The sequence below is a fragment of the Halichoeres trimaculatus genome, unplaced genomic scaffold, assembly GCF_033239565.1.
Source record: "Halichoeres trimaculatus isolate MK-OKI-2021-1 unplaced genomic scaffold, fHalTri1.1 fHalTri1_scaffold_3, whole genome shotgun sequence".
NCBI classification, from domain to species: Eukaryota; Metazoa; Chordata; class Actinopteri; order Labriformes; family Labridae; genus Halichoeres; species Halichoeres trimaculatus.
In genome coordinates, this window is record NW_027437181.1 from 32,750,036 (window position 1) to 32,770,878 (window position 20,843).

At 39.5% G+C, this 20,843-nt stretch overlaps 1 protein-coding gene across 4 annotated transcripts in view; it reads right to left on the reverse strand.

The window, feature by feature from the left end:
• Positions 1–20,843, reverse strand: part of ntrk3b (neurotrophic tyrosine kinase, receptor, type 3b) — a 352,741-nt gene that overhangs the window by 107,573 nt on the left and 224,325 nt on the right. The gene's annotated exons all lie outside the window — the stretch shown is intronic.

Consider the following 20,843-nt stretch of genomic DNA (forward strand, 5'->3'; position numbering starts at 1 on the left):
ATGAGCACTGCTGATTAGCGACTGTGATTGTAAATGACTGAAAGAGGGACTCAGCACATCATTTTATGTTTTGCACAAACAAATGTGACTTTTGTTGGTATTCGCAACTGTCATGCTAGCATGATCAACTTTTACCTGTGACATGATATCAGGAGTAAAGCTATAATACAAATAGTACATGTACATTTTCTCTAGGACTTACTAAATGTCACAAATTTTTTTGCTTGTCAGAGCCCATGTGGTGAGAGTTTATTAGACTCTGATCCGAACTACAGCCCAGAGCCAAGTACCCCATCAGGTCAGCGGGGACAGGCCTGAGGTCGAGCGAGAGGGGCAGTAGTTAGAGGCAGGGGAACAGAAAAAGAAAAGAAAGCCTCCATCTTTCTTTTCTTGCTCTGTTTAGCTAAAGAAGTGGTAACCAGTAATCGGGGTATGGGTAGTTTCTCTGGCATTCTCCTGCTGAGTGTGAACTTGTACACCGCTAAACTCGGGAACACGCATTGAGTCAGGGGCAGTGTGCCCCAGTGAAATGTACGCACAGGAGGAGGGCAAAATGGCAGGACTGGATTTGATTGGTTCAGCAGATTGGATCCTAATCCATGTGATTGGCTGATGTTTTCCTGGGTTTTCTAATGCTGTGGATAGTGGTTTTTATTCGCTCTCATATAAGATCACATCATGTATTTCTTGCCATCGAGACAAAAAGATCATTTTAACCAGTATAACAAAAAGTGTATCTAAATCAAACAACCAATCATACCTTTAGGCTTTTCATATTCCATATATGGATATAAAGTAACAGTGCTGGATGTTCATACAATACTTGTGCAGATTTTCACACCACAACATGTGGAAATGTAGAAATCCTTGAATCTGTTTGTAAAATGCTTGCAACAGACTAATTTGAAAACTAGCAGGAGAGTTTAATAAGACTCTGAAATGATGAGATCACCACATAAGGATCTCCTAACTGGTTCAGATTCAAGAGGTGGGCCTCAAACACCAAGGTCTGCCAAGGGTTTTGTTGTCCTTAGTTTTTTGAAAGTTGTTGCTGGCGTCCGATACAAATGAGCATATATTTGCCATAAAAAAAAGGTTTTTTTTTTTTTTTCTGGTGTAACATATATTATTTGATTTAGCATTTGAGATGTTGTCTTTGTGCTTTTAAATTAAAAACAGGTTCACATGATTTGAAAACCAAAAATTTTTTTTTTTTTATTTTATTTTTTTTCCCTTAAAATCTGTCAGAGTGTGCTTTTTTTCTTCATTTATTCTATTTATGTATTTTTTGGTTGTTTGTTTGTTTCTTATCAAGGTTTTACTTTAATATTTAAAAAACAAACAAACAAACAAACAAACAAACATCTCATTCAGAGTTAATGTTTTAAGCATCCACATATGTGTACAAAAATTCAAATCAAAAGAGGGTGATGTGATGTTAAAATTTTTCATACCATAGGAGCTTTTAACTCAGCGTTGGTACAGTGAACCAGAGTGTCATTTAACAGGTCCCTGACAGGTTGAATGTGCCTTATTGCTGCAACATGCTGTATGGTCACATGTCCCTCCACACAGAGGTCAGAGGTCAAGGTGAGGATACACTGAATATCAGAGCAGTAATAGTCACTCTAAAGGAAACATCAGCAGGTAAACTCCTTCACTGTAATTTTCTGTGAACCACAGATGTCTTAGCTAAGAAAAAATGGTGCTGTTGAGGGAACAAGATATACAACCAGCAGCGTGTTTCCAGCCATTAAGCCTCATATAAGCACACAGAGTGACAGTCTGCCAGGAGAAAGAGAGTGATTGTTGCAGCGACTCCGAGCTGGAGATGCAACATCCCGGCGCCATCTGGCTGCGTCTGATCATGGCCAATAACACCCGTTAAGCTGCTGTTTCTGAGCAACACAGCTCTTAATGCACATTTGAACCCCAGACGCTTTTGGACTCATTACCCAGTGTTCAGGTGTCACAGAGACCAAAAGGATAAAAAATGTAGTGACCCACAAGACTGTGACCTGTAAAATTGACATAATCTGCTGCCTTTGAGGAGCCAGTAATGACCTCTCATCGCAGTGTGACACACTCTCCATCTTCATTTCACACCCTCTTAGAGCAGCACAGATGGCCTTGGCATTTCCTTAACGGTCGCTACAGTCATTCGTACGGCGGGCTGCAAATCTCGTGCATCTCCCTGGGAAATATTGCAGAAAGCTTGGAGATGATTGGAAGGCAGCCAGTTATTTATCATACAGACTTTGCAGACTTGCAGGTAACAACAGCACAGTACTTGAACAAGTCCATCCAAAGAGTTTGTTTACTCAGGGCTGGAACATTTTCCCTCCTCACGCATTTACCCTCCATCTATTTTGCATCATTGTGAACCAACAATGCTTTTCCCTGGGTTAATAAACAGGTTAATGAGGTGGGACAAGGCCACTGTAAAATGCTACTAAACCAGCCATGCAGGATAATTCGTCTTGCCTCAGAAGTGTCAGCAACTGCAGCTCCCCGCTCTTTAATTCATTCAAATGAATTTTGTTTTAATTGTTTTATCCTCGAAGCTCACTGACTCCATTAGTGAGGGGAGAGAAAGATGATGATGAGAGGGGGGAGAGACATATGGGAAGAAAGGTACAAAGACAGAGGGAGAGCAGAGACAGAGGAGGAGATACACAAATAAAAAAAAAAGGTTTGAGATTCACTCTGTGTGTTTGTGATTTGTGTGTGTGTGTGTGCGCATGCATCCATGAATAATTAATCCCCTAGTTGTGATTACACAACAATCGCTCTCCAGGGGTAAAACTTTAACCATTCCTGTGAAAGATGAAGACTTGTACTCTCCTTCTGTAACACTGAGGCTGTGGTCTGACACTCCCTGAGGTGTGTTAATGCAATCTGGGGAGAGGCTGATGGGAACATGAGCCGATGGGAAAACAGGCCCAAGTACTGCTGATGGAAGTCCGGCTACATATTGAGCTAAAGCGATATGGCCTGATCAGCATAGAGTCAGGCTAACAGAGCTACTGCTGGACCAGGTGCAGTGGAGGAGTTATTTTAGCTGCATGTGCTCGATGTAGTTCACCTACTTCTGCAGTCTGAGGATCATGAAAGCTTCATTTACCTTTGAAAGAAACAATTTTCTAACAATTTTACAACATTTTTTTCTTCTTCTTTTTTCTTCTCTATCTTTTCTAGAATATTGGCTGTTTTCCAAACCACATACTACACTAGCAGTGCCCACTATTTTGGCTGATATTTAGTATGTAGTCAGTATGCAAAAACTTGCAAAATCTGCAGTATGCCAAAAATCCCCCAATGTCCTACTGATCCAGGAAATCTCAGTATGCAACAGACCATTCTGCCTGGCATACTGTTTCCCACAATGTGCTAACCCTGTTTGTCAATGCAGGTGGCAGGTGTCAGTGAATTATCGTCATCTACTGGAAATGAGTCAGCATTGTAACTACAATGCAACATTATTAACGTTACACAGTCCATCATCATCATCATCAAATAGAAGTGAAGTGATGCTAAAGAACACTCGTAAATCTGGTCACTTCTGGTTGTAAAAGAAGTGTTTACTTAAAGCCCACATTAACCACTAATTCACATTTTTAAACCATACGTGAATTGAATGATAGTGGTTTTTCCATCACCTGTAAAAATAATAACTCAATCCCTTCCAGATTTGTTAAAATTAAGGATGTAACTTTTGGTGTAAGATTAAAAATCAAATATGATGTTTCTGCTGTGGTATGATTAACAAAATAAAACATCTGAATCTACTCATAGTTTGTTTTGTACATTTATAGTAATCGTCAAGAAAGAAATCATCAGCTGTAGCTCCGCCTTCCGAAACCAGAGTAGTACTACAAAACAGACCCAACAGAACAGTCACACCACATACTAAATACTACATACAAAAGCAGTAGGCAGTATGTAGTGCCTACTACATACTACATTCACTTGTAGTATGTAGTAGGTGGTTTGGAAAACAGCCATTTTCTTCTTCCTTGAAAGCCCCTGTGAGCAACTTTGGCGCCCCCTGTGGACAGTCTTAAATCAGGGCCGGTTTTGTCCCATACAAAGGGAAAACACTAAATATCATCCAGCCGTGTTGTCACAGACAAACATGTCATTTAGTGAGAATTTTGTTTTTGATGGGTGTTGCTTCCTGGATTTGAATTATGTCTGGAACCGCCCCACATTGCATTTCATCTCTGACTTCTCCTCTTCTTTCCTTGTAATTGCTTTTGTGTGCTGAACTGTAACAAGTGTCAACTTAACCCCTTACTGCCAGAATTAATTTACAGTTATACACGTAGCCATATATAATACATTCACTCTGACCAATACATTTTGACAAAGCAGATTAGATATGATCCTTGGTATGGGAAGAATATAAATCAATCAGCATAAGTGAGATACAAAGATAATTTCCGCTGCATCAAGACCTGATGCAGTAAGTTGCAAATTTGTGACAACCATCATCAGAGGGTAAATTAGCCTAAAATGGCAAATAAATTGCAAACAGAAAACATAGCAGGGCAATCACACAAATGACTTTGCCCTTTGAGCAAAACACAATCACTCCTCCCACAAATCAACTGTCTTTAAATTGATGTTTATTTTCTTACAAAGATGCCCCAATCAGATCATCTTCAGCAGATGATGTCATAACCAGCTCCAGATTAATGCAAAAACTTTAAGGTAGTAGTTTGCTTTTTGAAATTCTGCATTTGGGTCCAGTCCCATCCAGTTTGGACCCAAAATTAAACAACACAAGGGGTATGTTTCTATTTGTTTAGGTTGTTACAGTTAATCAAAGACAAATCAAAACAGTTTGTCCGACGTAAGAAGTGGCACATTTGCATACAGTGCTTAACAAATCCACATGTCATTAAAACAAACAAACAAACATTAAAAAAAAAAAAAAAAAAGACATCCAGCATAATTTACTTGGGAATCTTTTCTCTATGAGTTCTTCTGGCCTCACCTCACCATTTGGAACAGGACTAAAGACTTTGTAAGTCAGGATTTTATTATCTGAACCAGCACAGTGGACTTGTCTGAAACAGTGAGGAATTTACTGAGAATGACAATAACTGCATCATGGCAATGAAGAATAATAATGCCCCTAACTATTTTTTTTCTGCTATCAGGTAAAGTACAATACATTTAAATATCCATGGATTACAGAAATAATTGTAATTTAGTATTAATTATATAATTTTAATTGAAGAGATTGCACACGCTGGTGGATTAACCATTACACAAACAAAAAAAGTGTTTTGGTAGGCGACTCCATACGGTAAATTTAAGGCCATGAAAGAAAAGGCCTTACACTGGGTGATGGTCTAATAAATTTGTTATTGTAACCTGTATAAAATGCAATGAGTGACTTTCTGTTGAGTTAAGGTGTTTGAAACAGAAGATGGTGCTCAAAGAAGCAAGTCACTGCTTTGCTGTGCAAAGCTGACAGGGTTTAAAGCAAGGTGGAACAGTGTTGCAGCGCCTTGTTTTGTTGCTTTTCTTGCTCATTAGGAATTATTCATGTGTTTAAAGAACATACTATTACAGAAGGGAACGGCTTGGGCGGTCACACACACACACACACACACACACACACACACACACACACACACACACACACACATGGAGGCACTTTTATTTCTAAGATCAATAACAAGATTATATCATGCCACTATCAATATTTCACCTTCAGTGCAACTGTTTCCAGCCCTACTCCACAGATATGGGGGAAAGTTTTTGCGGTTTTTACAGTAGAGCATAAATAATGCAGCACTATGCTCACCCAGTAGTTTTAGTTACGGTTATTAAAGTGGGATCTGGTTTAGTCCTGTTGCCATGACAGTTGTTCTGTTGTCTTTACGGGGACAGTTTTGCTCTTGTGCGGGATAAGTAGAATATGACACCCATAAACGTGACGCGCTGTGAATGTTTAATCAGAGAATCCTGTCACTGAGAGTAATAATCCACAGAGGGTTGGCATTACTATTAAGCCATGATGCAATATTTACTATATTGTAATGAATAAAAATGGATCCTTGATGTAAACACTCGCACTGTTCAACATAAATAATCCTGTCATCATAAAACACAATGTCACATCATCAATGATTAAGCAAAGAAAATTCATTTCACTGCAGTGGTTTGTACTTCGTATCTGTCAGTATAAAAGAAGCAAAATCCTCTCTAGCGTGGGAGTGAGCATGCGGCACCCTACATTTGGCTGTTACATAATATGAGCTGTTTGCTGGGCCGGTGGCTAAAATTCACACTGAATTAACTAGTGGTTAGAGTGGAGGCTAAAAACCTTCACAGCATGCTTCTCTTTTTCAGTCTTGGGAAGAAAAAAAAACTAGACAGGAGTATCATCTCGGAGCCTGAAATCACCTTCCCATCTTTGAGTGGTACATCTCTCATGTGGTAAAATAAGCAAAGCATCACCCTGCAGGAGCAGAAAAACCAAAGAGGAGTGATGCCAAAGGTTTCCTTGAGAAAATAAAAGGGTTGAAATGTTCATGAAGGATGTTAGTGTGTTTCTGAGTGCAGGCTACTTTCTGTCCACTCAGTTAGCTGCTAGCTGGGCTGTGGAGATAGCCAGCTAGATATGAGGAAGCCAAACACCTCTGTTCCTTCACTTTTCACATTTTCTTTTTACAGGGCCGTGTTGTTGTTATCCATAACTAGGCTTTAACATGGCTTCTTTAAAAGTAACAACAAGGCAGCACTTTGCCACACGTCCTGCTGACACTGTGAGGCCAGCTGGGAGCCGTCAGTCCTGTATTACAGAGTGAGGAGTGCTGTCCAAGCTGAATGCACTGAACTCTGAAAGGGTCTACGGAGACTTAGTCTCTTAATGTTCATTAACTTGGAAGAAACTAATCAGCACTATACCGCAAGAGTCTATTTCAAGGCCTCATGTAAATTGCAGAAAATATGAGCGTAATAATCATTAGTTAAGTCCTCCAGGATAGGAGATACACTGTGTGGTTGGGAGGTTGACTGAAAGTTCAAGGCAGAAAAAAGTGTTCATAATTACTTAGAGAACTGATAGAGATCCTCTCGCCACTCATGTGAGAAAGAAAAAAAGCTACAACTGCATTAATTCATCTTTATCCTGTACAATGTGATTTTAAGGCATAGTTTTTATCTTAACGGCTTTTCATGTTCTTGTAACCCCATGGACAAAATTTCTCTTTTTTTCCCCAGTATAAAGACTACATTTCCCATGACTGCCCAGTGTGGAAGCAACCGAATGAATACAGATCTTCATTTTGAAACTACTTTCATTTTTGTAGGATGCAGAGTGATGAGATAGTGTATCCATAGCAACATGAAACTTCACTGTCTCTGATTCACCCATGTTAAATGAAGGTGAGCAGCTGAATCAGTTTAACATTACAGGTCCACACACAGGTCCACTGTGGTGATGTTGTCTAAATAATATAAATATTTAAATGTTTAATTCTTCAGTCATTCTAAGACCAGTGAAGCAGTGACACACAGATATAAACACTGAATCCTGTTCAGAGCCAATTTGCTTTTTTTAACTAGCAAAGCCCTGGTTGCAGAAATAAATACTTTTTTGAAATTCCTGCTTCAGTTTTAGCCACTAAAATGAAACATTTAATGACAAGTAATTATATTTGAACACTAATGGTTAAGTTATGTAACCCATATCCAAGAGGTGAGGCGATATCCTTACGACGGAAGACCAGTTTTGATTACAACCTGCATCCTCTTTCCCCACTCTCTCCCTGTTTCCTACATGAAATAACTTTTCTGTTATTTCTGAATAAAAGAATAAAAGACCCAAAAAATATGCATTAATAAAGGAAAAGAAAAATACAATTGCTGAATAGAATGAAAAAAAAAAATCTTGTGCCTGCTTGTTTATTTCTTCCTGCCAAACTTTGCCAGCAGATTTTTAATCAGAGACAGTTCAGGGTGGGAGCCAAAATTGATGACTCAGCTTTTTCCTTCGAAAATTCAACCCAGAGACAGGCACCAAAATTAAAAGGTAGGTGATGGAGAAAATTAAAATAAGCCTTATACAAAATCAGTGAAAAGCTCTGCATCGTGCCTCAAAGTGATGGGATATAACTCTGACTCAGACTGATGAATCAATGACTTTTGGCTGAAGCTAACTGGTAGTAAATGCACATTTAAGATTGAAGTTGCTAAACTACTTTCCCTTTTGTGTGATAAGTGAAGACGCTTAACACAGTCAGCCTTAGGACGTTGTCACACTGACAAACAGTACCGTGCTACTGCATGCTACAACCCTAAAGTCTGGATCGTTTGGCAAGTGTATCCACCTCTCTGCTTTGGCACGCTTCAGAGAGGTGGGCAAGCACATGGACATGAGGTATTATCCACAAAGTATGATCGCTGTGACCACTTCTCTCCAAAATCGTTCTGAACGGTAGCGGGATGTTAGAGGGCTGTGTCGGACCAAAATGACTCATTAAAAACCAAAAAGTCTCTAAAGTTGTAGCAGTGCTCTCTGTGTCTCATTGTGCTGACTCTGATAAGGTCGCCCTTCCTGAAAACAGACACTTCACAATGACTTCAGCGGGCCATGCGCGTGCCCAATTCTGGAGTTGTGTGACCGCTGGCCGTACTCTCCAATGGGGTGACAGCGCTGCTGGGGGCAAACGTGCTTGAGCAAATTGCCAGTGTGACCGCGCCCTAAAATTGAAAAAAATAAATAAAAAGGTTTTAAACTGCAAAAACTGAAGTTTCAGTAAGTGTTTGAGTTTCAGTTTTGGTAAAAATAAATGTCTTATTGGACTGAGCCACATTTAATTCCAGTAAAGCAACTCAGGCATCATTCTTTACATTTTAATATCTTGAACTAAAACATTCTTTTTCTGGATTTGTGACTGATATAATGTCTTAAAATTAATAAATGAGAGAAAAAAAAACAATTCTAAGGATATAAAGGTGCTTTGATTTCAGTTTTTACATTGTACATATTTACATTTATATTAAAAAAATAAAAAATAAATAAAAGAATGCTTTAAATTTTGATGAATCAATCTTGCCCAAAAAAGACAAAGATGTTATATTTTGATGGTGATGTTAACTTTCAAAACTCTTAAGATGATATTTTTTCATGCTATCTCATAGGTTATCATACCTGACTGAGGTGCTATGTAAACAACTAAACTCTGGTTCCTGTAAAACAAGTGTTTGGTACCATACCCTGCCCGGTGTGCTCGGAGCAGCTTGCACAGCTTCACTTTCAGCAGCTTTAACAACACTAACAGTTTTCACAAGGAACCACTATCTTAGAGAGAAAGAGACATTTTCGGTCTGGTTAAAGAGATTAGCCCCTGAATTATTACAAAAACATCATCCTTTTTTAAGCTGCCTGTTAATTTGAATGAAAACAAACCCAGGTCTAACAGTAAATAGCTGACAAAACACTGTGGGTGAGCAGTGCAGGATAAAAATTGAGAAATGTGCTGCAAACATGAGCTAATTAAAGGTTTTAAAATGTGCGAAAATTCAAAAATGATTAAGCATTGTGCTCACCTAAACAATACCAATACACTTGATTGGACTGGCATCCGGATAAAAGCGCCAAGACGTTTAGCTTCACTCTGCAGCGCACAATGAAAGAATGGAGCAGCAGTCGAGGGGTTTTCCAGATCAATACTAATTGAAACATGGAAACGTAGAAGTTGTCCCTGATGCATTTTCATGGACCTATTGTTCAGCTGCAAAAGAAAACAGTTCTGCCTTGTAAATGGTTTACTCTGCAAACTGCATTTGTATTCATTATGAAGCTGAATGCTCATGTCTCTCACACAGCGAGCTCCTGCAGCTTCCCATGGCTGGAAAAAGAAGCAAACATGATCTTTTCTGAACAATTGCTCAGGGGGGGAAGGGGCTAAATTGCTGCAGCAGAACAGAGGGTCTGTTGTAGAAAATTGTGTCTTCTTTCTCTTGAGCCTGCATCTGTGTTCTGCCATATCCTGAAAATTTAAAGAAGCTACATAAAGCTATTATTAAATGTGAGAGGCCAGGGCCTGCCTTCTGAACTATTGATAGCAGAGCTTAAAAGGGAAGAAGCCTCCAAACATCCGTCAAAGTGCATTCAACAAGACCACTCTGCAGGCCTGGCCTTTCACTTTGACTCACTTTACAATGCATGGACAGCTCTGCAGAAAGACTCCAAGAAGGCACTCTGCTATTAGCAATCTGTGCTGACAGTATGAAACTCTAAAAACAATAAAACAAAAAATAGAAATCCTATTTGTATCAGGAACACCGAGTCCGCAGCAACAACCGCAGGCCACCCTGCACTCCACATCCATCCAGGGACAGACAGGACTGCAGCCCAACTCACAGCGAAGGCTCTCATGCAACTTTTAAGTGGAATGAATAAGTAAAGATCCCTTTTTTGTTTTCATTTTCCATGCAAGGTGCAAAAAGAACCAAGAAAAGATATGTGAGATCATGCTGTGGCTGAGAGTTTACAGACAGCATCCAAATCCTTTTAGAGTTCACTAAAAGCGCCGGCGGTCTGCAGCATTAGCCATGGGTTTTAGACCGTAAAAAAACAACCCAACGTGATGACAGAGATGATGGGAGGTGAGCTTTTTTCCCCCCTATAAACTGCCTAGTATTCTGGGAACAGATATAGCATGGGGCACTTTTTTTCAAAAAGAGGGGGAAATGAAACACTTCCCGGTCCGCCTGTTGCTATATTCTGGGAAGTCCCCATCTGTCGCCTGCGTACAGAAGACTGAATTACAGCCAATTAAGATGGCTGCTGCTGAAGCAACCGAGCAAAAGGGTAAACATCATTTGTGCAAAGAGGAGAGGTTTGTGATCTGAAACTCTAAGCCCTTTATTCATGACGCACGACCCCTTTGCTTTCACTTTTTCTTTACGAGCTTTGATGTTTAAATAAAGAAACCTGAACAGAGAAGAGAAATGTTTACCTCTAAAGCTTCTGAAAGGAAAGAAAACATGTTGATGAAAGCGAATGAAAAACGGTCATAAAAACAAACTGTATTTAACAGTTATAAAGTGGCTCATTTAATGAAGCTGTTTCACATCATTTAGTTCAAAAAGAGAAAGAAATGTCCTTAAAACCCCTGTCAAGAATGAGGGACGATGAACATTTAGATCCCTGCTTATAAGAGATGCTGTCTGCACACAGTTAGCAGAGTCGTTTATGTGTTAGCACTTTTCTGCCCTCTGTGGTGTACTGAAGATTAACACATTCTGTTTGTTTCAGAAGAAGAAGAAAAAAAGAAAAGGAAGGATTCTACTTTAAAAAATTAAACAGTCTTACATTAAATCAAAAGAAAAATTCTTAATATATTAGACTTCATCATATGTACAACAGCCTGTGTCTCCAGGGTGCACATTGTTTCATTCACATCAAAGCCTTTTTTGTTTTATAAAATGTTTGACTAAATCATTATTTCATTAAATCTAAATGTGCAGCTCTGATGAAAGAGAAACTCACAAAATGAATCACATGACCTCATTAAAACTCTTGTGAGGAAAGTTGTGTATGTGTGGATTTGGCAAATCCCAGCAAAGAGGGGTTTTACTTGACTTTGCAGATGCTGCCCTGAACATGTGGGAGTCATGGTTTTAAATCAGATGTGACCCCTTTCTTGGGAATGTCAAAAATGTCCTAAAAAGAATAATAAAAAAGTCAGTTTCTGCTGTGTTCTGTACCCTACCAAGATGTTTATTCAGTGGAAAAAAATACATTATTGATGCATTTTGTCTGTTCGTTTACATGAAAACAGCGTTTTGGGCATAGCTGAAAACACAAAACTTTTGTAACCCAGTTTCAGTCAAAATCTTTTGAGCAGCACCTCCTCTGCCACTGAGTCCTGTGAAAACAGTGGAATCACAGGGCATGCTGATAGCACTGCCAGATTCACACACGTGTTACGCTTCCTGTCAAGTCTGTACTCAAAGCTTTGTTAAAGAACGCCTTCATGTGTAGGTGCATTTTGTATGCTGTCATATTTCAATAGCAGGTTATACTCACAGCTAATGGTCTGGCATCTGAACTTCTGCCTTTTCAGTAACTATTGAGGATTGTACGCACACGGATCATTTTCACTAAGTATTCATATAAAGACCTTTTTTTTCTTTTATTTAAACATTTGTATTTGAAACGCTTTTCAAAACTGAGTGTGTGAGTAGGTTTCAGTACTAATGGACTTTATGAAAATATAAACCAGGGCGTCATCTAAATAAAAGCAAAACTGGAGTCTGTGTTGACAGATGATGTTGCAGAGGAAAGTAAAGTTTGTGATGAACAGGAGGGGACCAAGCACCGAACATGCCTCGAGCTACAGGAGCTATGGTCGATGTGCAGTTTTGATTAGTATTATTAATCTACTTTCATGTAATGGAACTAACTATGCACCAATGTCTATACTGCTCATATTATCATACATGTTTTCTGTGTTTCGTGTCTCAATGTGAATCTGCTGCAAACCAAATTGCCCTTCAAGGGACAAAATAATAAAATGAATGAATGAATGAATGAATGAATGAATGAACGAATGAACGAATGAGTTATTGATGCACATGAACTGCTGTCAGTCGGTAAGTCAGACATAAACTGTAACGCTGGGAATACTCTGCATGTTCCTGATTCTGTCATACAGAGGTATCAGTAACATATCAGCGTCTATTATTACCATTCTGACTGAAAAACAATAACCCCATAACAGCTGGAGAGCAGGAGCCACACCAGTGACTAGATTACACATGTAATACAAACATGTGATAAGCAGGAAAACTTATTATGAGCACCTGGGTGTTGACTCACACTATTAGGATTCCGTCAATAACACCCCCTTACTGTGAGTTATTCTTTACTTGACTAAATGGAGACAAACAACATTCAAATTCATGTAATACATTGTTTAGTAGATAAATCATGAAATCACCTTTAGCTCTTTTAACAGCGCTCCTGAGGTTGGCAATGCCAGTGAATCAAATCTAAATGAATCTAATTTTTTTCTTGGAAAATGTGTCTAACCCTTGAACAAGCTCACAGTCAATCTGTCTGTTTGTCTGTCTGTCTGTCTGTCTGTCTGTCTGTCTGTCTGTCTGTCTGTCTGACTGTTGGTCTGTCTGTGGATGGACATGTCCCTCTGCTTTGGCAGCAGATCTCACTTCAGCCACTGGAGGCCGAGAGAGGCACTGATGCAGTAAATGCTGCAGTGCGTGTGTGCGTGTGTGTGTGTGTGTGTGTGTGTGTGTGTGCATGTGTGTGTGTGTGGGCTGATCATCCCCAGGCCTGGTTCAGGTAATGTAGCGGAGAGGAGGGTAAGCTGCCCTGACACACACGCCTGGATCACACAGGCTAGCAGCCAGCCGCGGGGCATGGTTTGTATGTGAGTGTGAGTGTATGTGTGTACGTGTCAACCTGTGTGTGTATGTGTGAGTGTCAGATTGTATCGGTGTGTGTGTGGACATTTCTGTGATTTACCTACATGTCCCTCTGTAAGTCTAAGAACACAAATCCTGTCTGTTTAGATTTAGTCAAAACTCTAATAAGAGCAGACATGCTAACATCTTACAAAAATACAAAACTGCTCTGCTGGTCACTTCCAAAGCTTTGAACAGAGACAATTTCAACAAGACTGGGAGGTGGACAACTTTAATTTAATGTCTCTGCTCACCTTGACTTACAGGTAACCTCCTGACTGACTCTGCTTCATCTGACCCTCACTTCCTGGTGTCTCAGCATTTGTGAATCACTCATCTGCATCGGTCAGCACTTTCAGTCTCAAAGTATTAAAAGGGTTAAAGACCAAGAGCCAAGTTTCCTTCTTCACTTACAGACAGCATGTGAGGAGGCCAACAGGCTCTCTGTCCTCTGAGCTCAGTTCATATCTGAGTCTATAGCCTTTGTAATGTATTGACAGGGTTTGGACATAAACCAGATTGTCTGTGTCACACATATTGCCTGGGCAGGAAATTGTCCATGTGAGGCATCATTGTTTCACTGTTGTGAGCCGTGTTTCGATCAAATGAGAGCGACTAAAGTGGGGGGACTTTACAAAAACAAAGCATTATTTCAGGCAATCCACAATATTATTAAAAGAGTGAAGAGCGATGAACAGGCACTCAAATGAAAAATCACCAGCTAACACATGAGCTCTCTCTTTTAGATAATGGACAGATAGATGTGTTCAGACATTTATCTGCTCTGCAAACGTGGGTCAACTTAGATGAGCATTTGGAGCTTGTGGAGGGAGGGTCTTCTTTACATGCAGCTAGGGCTGCAGCTATCGAATATTTTAGTATCCGAGTATTCTACTGAAAATCCCATCGATTAATCGAGTAATCGGATAAAATACATTTTTGTTTAGTTAAAGAGCAGTTACTAGTTGCTATTTTGTATAAGAGGTAGCTTGAGGGGTCTGAAAACTCTCTTAATATGGCCTCAGCTCTATTTGAAATACCACTTTTTGATCTTTTTAAAAATTAAACGATTCCTCGAGGCAGAGAAAATTACTCGAGTAATTTTTGTAATCGAGAACCTTGCATCATTCGAGGAATCGTTTCAGCTCTACATGCAGCTCCTTTGGGACACCCCTGATAGTCAATTATTTGTCAATTTGACTAATTATTCATATCTTCATTATCTTTGTCGCTACTGCCTTATGCCTGGTTTATACTCTATGTCAGACTTATGCTCTAGCCTACACCATAGATCCACGTCCCCTGCATGCCTGTGCAGAGGTCTACACCCTGTGGTTGGCCCAGTAAGCAGGATGATGATTCCCATAGTTATAGGATTGCTGGACTCACTACACATCAGACGAACAGAATAGAATAGAATAGAATAGAATAGAATAGAATAGAATAGAATGGAATGTACTATCCCTGGAGGGAAATTCAGGAATCTCCTCAGTTACAATATAACACAATAACCTCAAAAACATAGTAAAAAACAAACGAACAAAAAAAAAACAAAACAAGAAAAGCCGCGTTTCCACCAAGCAGTCTGGTTTAGATCAGTACAGGTTGGCTCGGTTAAGCTTGGTCCTGTTTGTGTTTCCACAGCTAACCATGCCCCCTCGTGGTAGGCGACATGTAAGCAGCATCAATAACATAATAGTGTGATACCATAGCAGTGTGACACAATGTCCCCCACTAATACCCTTTTACTTGGGGGATTAGTCAGTGGAAATGCCGTGAAATGCCTGCCGTGCCGGAAGGAACCGGACTGAACAGCTTGTTGGAAATGGGGATAAAGAAACCAAGGGGGACTGGAAACATGCAACCTAATGATCATACCGATAACATTACCATTATGTGTTTCGCTGCAGTACTGCAGAGTTTTGAGGCCATTGCCATGAAAATGCAACTGTGTCAGACCCTGTGGTATAGCTCGGCATAGTCGACACAGAAGTACAAACCAGGCTTTAATACCATGATACTCTACTACCTGGATGAAAAAAAAGCACAGACGACATATAGCAGCTTACAGCCCTGGACTAATAGCACTAATTTAACGAGTTGACCAGATAAAATTATGACCTGCATGGGTATTAACCAACAGGGAGGGCGGTAAACAACCACCCTGCCAAGGGGTACCTCTGCTGCCCCTTTTCAAGAATGAGGTTTTCCCCCAGTGTGCCTCAGTCTCCACCTGTCTGAACTAACTTTTATTCCACACTCATTAGCATTATAAACTAGCTTGCTAGCATGTGTAATCATATTTCTACTTATACTTGTTCAGCAAAAATGAGGCTACAGCCAGTGTTTTGCTAACTTTGCAGAAAGATTGGAAACAGGGGAAACTGCAGAGCTTGTTCTATCCAGCAGAAACAAAGCCTGCCAATAATTTCCTCAAAAGCCCTCATATTAATAAGTTATATCATCCTGGATGTTGGATGCTTTTAATCCGTGAGGTAGTCCAGCATCTCACAGTGACTCAGCACACCTGGCCAAGATTAAAGAGAGATCTAGCAGGTAAAACCAGAACTTGTTGTTTTTCACACCTTCACTGAATTTCAAACAGCATCAGTTTGGCTTGCGTTAAGCAGGATTATTAGAGAAAGTTACAGCAGACAGCCAAAAAGCATATTCCTACTCTGTCAAGCTATATCAAGATAGCTAGCTTCTGTATCTTTGATTTCTTTTTCCATGTACATTTTAAAAGTTCAAAAGCTGGCTGTATCAAACCAAAAATATATTTGTTTTTAAAATTATAAATAGAACAGCATAAAAAAACCCATCAACTTTTTTTTAGTTCAACAAAAAGTACATATTTGAAGTAATCATAAAAAAGTGTCTCATCTTCGTAAATTTAATGTCAGTCAACATCGTCTCCTCCATCATCTGTCACTTTCCTTGTGTCATTTCACCTACGTCTTTGTCTGTGACTGTATACTCTCAGTTCAAACTCTGCCATGGAGTGTGTCCAAAAATAGTCTGTATCATCTGCTCCTTACATAAACACACAGCAGCTGCCAGCAGCCACTGTGGATGAGACCCAGAAATACCAAGAATGCAGCACAATGCAGCATTGTCCCTGTTGGTGCACACAGAATCAGTTCAGAATATCTTTATTTTCCAACTTTGGATTTAGATAAGTTTCTATTATGTACAAAAAAATGACACTGAATGTGCCAGAGGAAATCAGAAATGAAAAATAAAGGTTTCAACTTTCTGGTAGCTTTGCATTATCAGTAATATTCTACCGAGTTTTGGGGGCTGAAGTGCATCATATTGAGCTGTTTACCTAAAGAATCCATGTAGTCCTGGTTATCTATGCATAGTTTTCTGCTTCTGCAGTCAGTTACAGCTTTAAAAAGCAGATCTACTGCACTTTCCAGCTGAGAAAAAAAATGGTGCAGCCAATAAGTCTTTATACAGCACGTCTGGCCTGCAAGATAAGCGAGGTGACAGAATGATATACATTTCGTTGTATATCGGCTACACTTACAGCAGCAGGGGTGGAGTAATTTTCTCCCACAACATAAGAAAAGATAACAGGGGAGCGTAATACTTATTACTGACATGCTGAGTGTCTGTTTCTAAAGAAGCATTATTGATTCCCTGCTGACAAAACTCTGTGTGAAAGACACTTCAAAGCCCGCTGGAGAGAATCACAATGTGAGAGATGGACCGGCTGCTTAGCCTGCAGGATATTTTGTCCAGGAGGTGGGTTGACAATATATTGATTAGGACAACATTTTTTTCTCCTTTCTACATAGAGAGTCCTTTTTCCTGTGCATGCTCCCGTGCACACATGAAGACAGGCAGAGTATCTTAAATAAAACCACAATTACACGCACATAAAGAGAGCTGGAGTATATCAGTCAGAGCTGTAAATGCAAGGCAGCCAGTGGACAGACTTGGCGGTGGGCCTTGAAATGCTAGCAAATCAATTGAATGCAGTGCAGACACACACACACACACACACACACACACACACACACACACACACACACACACACACACACACACACACACACACACACACACATGCACACTCCATCCACATAAAAGAAAAAAATAAATAAAAACAGAGTTTTTATTGGATGCCCAGAAACGGTCGGTGATCAAACTCCAACAGCCAAAAGAGCCACAGTGATTTAGTGGAGCGAAAATCCATTATGGCTCCATCCAAAGGTAATGACTTCTTCAGGCCTTCCAGCTGATTCTCCAGAACAAGAGTGGGAGGGGAGAACACACACTTACACACACACACACACACACACTTACACACTGAGCAAATCAGGCCTTTGTACAGAGCAGCGTGAGGTCCAGAAAGATCACACACTGACACCACCCGTCTTCATTTCGAACCTTTAGTTGCTCACAGTGACAGTGAGCAGCATCTCTATTTACACTGAACCGTATCACTGTACACAACCTGCAGTCTGCTGTTTCACACCACCAACTGAAAACAGCATAACATCATCGTGTCTTGTTTGCTAATCGTATCAAGTCAAGAAACATTATGGCATGATTCAAGTTTAGTCCACACAAAGAAACAAAAACAAATTAGTTTAAGATATCCTACATCTTAAACTGCACTGTAAGAGCCCCTGAGAGAACATCCATCAATAGGGTCTAGCAAAAAATCAATATATTTCACTTTTTTTTGTTGTTTTTGGTTTTTTTTAGTGGATGTCATCACAGTCTCACCTACATCAGCTTTTATTTTTCAGGTTTTCTCTGTGCATTTGAAGGTTAAAGTTGGAGCTTTTTGCTAAATACTCTGACAACAAACTACATTTTTTGTGTTCTCTAAAAGAAGTAAAGGTAGATTTTACCCCAAGTTTCATCACAGCTGTCCTGGCTTTAAGATGTAATGTCCATCCCAGTGACTGGCCCTTTGTTCCATATCTTTATCTAAATATCACAATAAATTACGTTCATAATCCAAGACAAATTCATATAATAAATACATAATTATTTTCAGATAAAGAAAGAGAACTATGCAAAACAATTAGAGTTGAAGATTGTGTTTTTTATACAACTTTCAACATTACCTCATTGACATCACTCACTAATCCTTAAATTAATTTTCTAAGCCCAACAATGGGCATCATTCCATCATTATGGAAATGCAGACTCATCCTTAAGTGTGACCATCCTCAACACAGACAAAGAGGAGGAGCTGAGGTTGGTTCTTTGCTTTCTGAAAAACAGACACTTACAGCCTGTGTGTCAACCCAGCTGTGTGCCCACTGATGCAAGCTCATGTATCACTCTTTACCTTGATCAAAAGGAAACCAGATGTGTGGTAAAACATCACACCTTATACATGTTTGCCATGGTACCAAATGAGGGCTCTTTGGTTTCTGGAAACAGCCTCAAATGGGCACTCAAGGAACTGCAATCACTTTCACTATCGCATTGGTTTCATGAGGCCATCTCTTGGGAAACACTCATTTCAACAGGAAAAAAGATATAAAGTATGGGTGCTTGTCCAATTAGGGCTTCCTTATTTTTCACAGTTAATAAATATGTGTCATTTTTCTACTCTTTATCATTTACAGATTTGATTAAAGCAGAGGGGCCTGAAACAAAAGCACAACAGGAATAAATTGCTAAAGGATTAATGCTCTCTTACATTCTAACATGAATAAATAAACCAAATGCAAATGTAAAGAATGTCCCAAGAGGGAGAAAAAAAAAAGAAAAAAAAGAGAAAAAAGTATATATATATATATATATATATATATATATATATATATATATATATATATATATATATATATATATATATATATATATATATATATATATATATGCACTCACACACAGCCTGAGAGGCTGCTTACTCAGCTCAGTGTGTAGTTATAGTGAAATGTCATATGAGTGTGATCATATGAGCTTTATACAATTGAAGTAGACAAATTACACACCATTAAAACACATGCTAACCTGGTAATAACTCTTATATATCTAATGATTCTGGATGTACTTTACCATACAAAGCAGGCAAAATGACACACTGGGCTGTTGAATATAGGTAATCAGATGACTGCTCTATTAATGCAAAATGCTGGTATTACCAGGTATGCTCCCATGGCTGCAAAGAGTTTTGTGAGTGTGTGTACCATGAGAAAAAAAAAACAAAAAAAAACACCCATGCTACCTACAACATGCTGTTTGGTCTCTTGACAGAAACTGCTGAGATGCCCTTGACCACAGCTCACAATCTAAACACATGGTATGAATCATTGAGCGTTGTAGCAGGAGCATGCGGTGCACAGTGAGATTGCCCTTTCAATGCATTTCTTTAAAAGAATTCCCCACAGTGTGCAAGACGGATCTGGACCTTGCCATCAAGGAGGTGAATTACACTCCTCATCACTCCTGCATGAGGACAAATTATAACGCATTTGAAGCATCATTTGCAGAGAGTGCTGCAGCAAACCTGTGTGCATTATTACATGCTAGTCTCTCAGAGCTGCTAAATATATGAAGCAAGGCATTCTTAGGTATGAAAGCCAGAGGAAGAAATATGGTGTCAAATAGATTCCTGGGAGACTAAATATCTGTTGTTTTCTTGACTGTGGGTGGATATAATAAATATTAAACTACTGTGTTGTGTGAAAAATGCATTATCATACAGTGTTTAAAGGTGCTTTGGAGCAAAGGGAATAGGAATGTGCTAGACGCATCATTAACAAGCCGCCAGGCAGCCATTAAACCTTATCTCGTACACACCAACACGAAGGGTCACACCGTCTTTGTGACATGTTGCTTTTGTTCCAACCTTTTATTTTCCAATCAGTGTGTGTTATCTTTGTTGCCTTTGTGTGGACACACTGTGTTAGCATAGCTTAGCTTTAGAAGACTAGCCATGACATAACAAACACGCCTGTGAAGCTTCATTAACTATAAAACCCAGAGCCAGCTGTGGGTCAAAATAATAATTGCCGCCCCCTAAATAATTATAGAAGACTTTTTTTTTTTTTTTTTTGTCCCTAACCGAGGTAAGTGACAGACTCTAATCCTGTAAAGTAGCTAATTAAGGGTTGGCAGCTGCTAATGCTACAAGCTTTGCTTCTGGTGTGAAAAGAGGAGCATTCATGATGGCTGCTGCTTTAAATTCCAATGAAAACAATTGACATTTGATAGTTATTGGCACAAACCAGCCGACTTAGCTGAAATAAACCAGCAGACAAGTGAACATGGAGTAAAATTGTGAGCTGAAATTTGCACCTCAACCTAAAGACGAAAGGAGACGAATGTTTTGTGCGGGATAAAAAAGCTCACCTACATCAAACCACGAGGGCCTGCCAACTGATAAGAGCTGCGTTTTGGTGGGCAAATGCTTG